The 2,500-nt window shown below is 37.9% G+C and overlaps 1 non-coding gene across 1 annotated transcript; it reads right to left on the bottom strand.

The window, feature by feature from the left end:
- Nucleotides 1–129: 129 nt before the first annotated feature.
- Trnat-agu lies at nt 130–202 on the bottom strand. The gene has a single exon. It is a non-coding gene; the product is annotated as a tRNA-Thr (tRNA).
- Nucleotides 203–2,500: the final 2,298 nt, after the last annotated feature.

Raw genomic sequence — 2,500 nt, 5'->3', positions numbered from 1 at the left:
TCAGAGTCTCAGGCGCCTGCTAAGCAATCATTGTGTTGCATAAAATATGTTTTCGTGATTGTTGAAAAGAAAAGTTTGTAATCATAACCAATGGTATTGCAGCTACTCTTAAAAAAAAATATCTACGGATGCCTTCAGGGAGGATCGAACTCCCGGCCTCTGGTTTACTAGACCAGCGCTCTAGCCACTGAGCTATGAAGGCGGGTATTGAGAGGAAAGTCGTCGAGTTTAATCAGAATTCCGATAACTGCATTGAAGGTGAAGTGTGTTATTTGAAATATTGTTGTTAATGAGAGTACACTTGCTTGTCTTCGCGGATGTACACTTTTTTGTCTTCGCGGACGGAAGCTTATCCATTTGTGCGTTTTAATTTTGAAACGGTAATTCTAACGTAGTTTTAATGTTAATGTTTTACCTTGAATCTGTGTATTGAACGTGCTTCATATTATAGCGAAGTGACAGATGTATACACTTCTTAGCCCCCACCCCCCCCACCTCTCTCTCTCTCTCTCTCTCTCTCTCTCTCTCTCTCTCTCTCTCTCTCTCTCTCTCTCTCTCTCTCCCTCTCCCTCTCTCTCTCTCTCTCTTTATCTCTCTCTCTCTTTCTCTCTCTCTTTCTCCCTCTCTCCCTCTCTCTCTCTCTCCCTCTCTCCCTCTCTCCCTCTCTCCCTCTCTCTCTCTCTCTCTCTCTCTCTCTCTCTCTCTCTCTCTCTCTCCCTCCCTCCCTCCCTCCCTCCCTCCCTCCTCTCTCTCTCCCTCTCCCTCTCCCTCTCCCTCTCCCTCTCTCTCCCTCCCTCCCTCCCTCCCTCCCCTCATACACACACACACACATGTCTATGTATATGCACGTAAGTATATACGTATCTGTACAATAACCGATTTACATAAATATATCGCATAGCCCTCGACAACCTTATCACAAAGCACAAGCCGATATCACCCAAGTAATACAATAAACCTGCAATGTAAATCAACAATCAACTTGCAGTGGAAACCAACATAAACGAGAAGTGTAAACTCACACCGAAAAGATAGAGAGAGAGAGTCCTGTGCTTAACTGGTGACTCACCACTGATAACGAGAAGGTACTTGTGCCTAGATTGCGAGACGCCGAGTGTTTCATCTTACGGGGATCCCACTCGCGGCTGTATACATTTAAGGGTGGAAAATACTCATACGGAAAGCCTCGGGATAGAATGAGTGAAGGACATTATAAACGTGGAAGAGGATAAGGAAGATGATAGATGAGATAGAATGAGATTGATATTGAAATATAGGAAGGGTGTGTTCAGCTACAGATAGACAATGAGTGGGGCAGGGCACGTGACCAGGTAAAAATGTAGGATGAGTCAGAGAGAAGCACAGAAATAGCACGAGGAGAATCGTACAGTCTCCCCTGCCACGTTTCGTGCCTCTCCCTCCCCCGGCGGCTTGTCGGAGGCAAGGTAGATTCGCAGTCGAATTCATCTTCTTCTTCTCCATCTTCATCATTATCATCATCATCATCATCATCATCATCATCATCATCATCATCATCATCATCATCATCATCATCATCATCATCATCTTCATTATTTCCTCCATCTTCATCTTCAGTTTTGCATTTACAGTTACATAGTCGAATTCATCTTCATCTTCACATTTACATTTACACTTAATGACTTTTACATTCACATTCACATTCACATTTACAGTTATAATCACGTTCATCTTCACAATCACATTCACATTCAAACATTTTATTTAGACATTTCACATTTATGTAAAGTTCACCATATTATTATGATTATAATACAGTAATACATTAAATTTAGTGGACCAACGAAATTCGAGTTCACTCTCTCGGCATTTGAAACAAATAGACAAACAAGAATAAAGGAAATCATGTACAAAGCTGTATAATTGAGGAACAGAACGATGGTGAATGAAAAAAAGAAAAATGAATGGGTTTGGAGCTGGCGCCTTTAAGAGAGGCAGACCGTCACTTTTTTTTCTTTCTTTCTCTTCCCTCGAGAAGAAGGGAAAGGGAGGAACAGATCTTTTTGTTGTGTTTAGTTTCCTCGTTGCCAGTGCGACTTTTAGTTTTGAATTATGACCAATGGGGAATGCAGATACATAAATATGTGTGTTCTGTATGTGTGTGTACATATATATATATATATATATATATATATATATATGTATGTATATATACATACATTCATACATATATATATACATATATATATACATATATATACATATATATATATATATATACATATACATATACATATACATATACATATACATATACATATACATATACATATACATATACATACACATACATACATACATAATTACATACATATATATATATATATATATATATATATATATATATATATATATATATATATATATATATAGTTTATATGCACATACACGCATACACATATATATCCATGCGTACATATATGTATTCATATTTGTTTATATATATATCGCATATATATAT

The sequence above is a fragment of the Penaeus chinensis genome, chromosome 19 (assembly GCF_019202785.1).
Source record: "Penaeus chinensis breed Huanghai No. 1 chromosome 19, ASM1920278v2, whole genome shotgun sequence".
Taxonomy (NCBI): Eukaryota; Metazoa; Arthropoda; class Malacostraca; order Decapoda; family Penaeidae; genus Penaeus; species Penaeus chinensis.
This window is presented reverse-complemented; position numbering and strand designations above follow the sequence as displayed.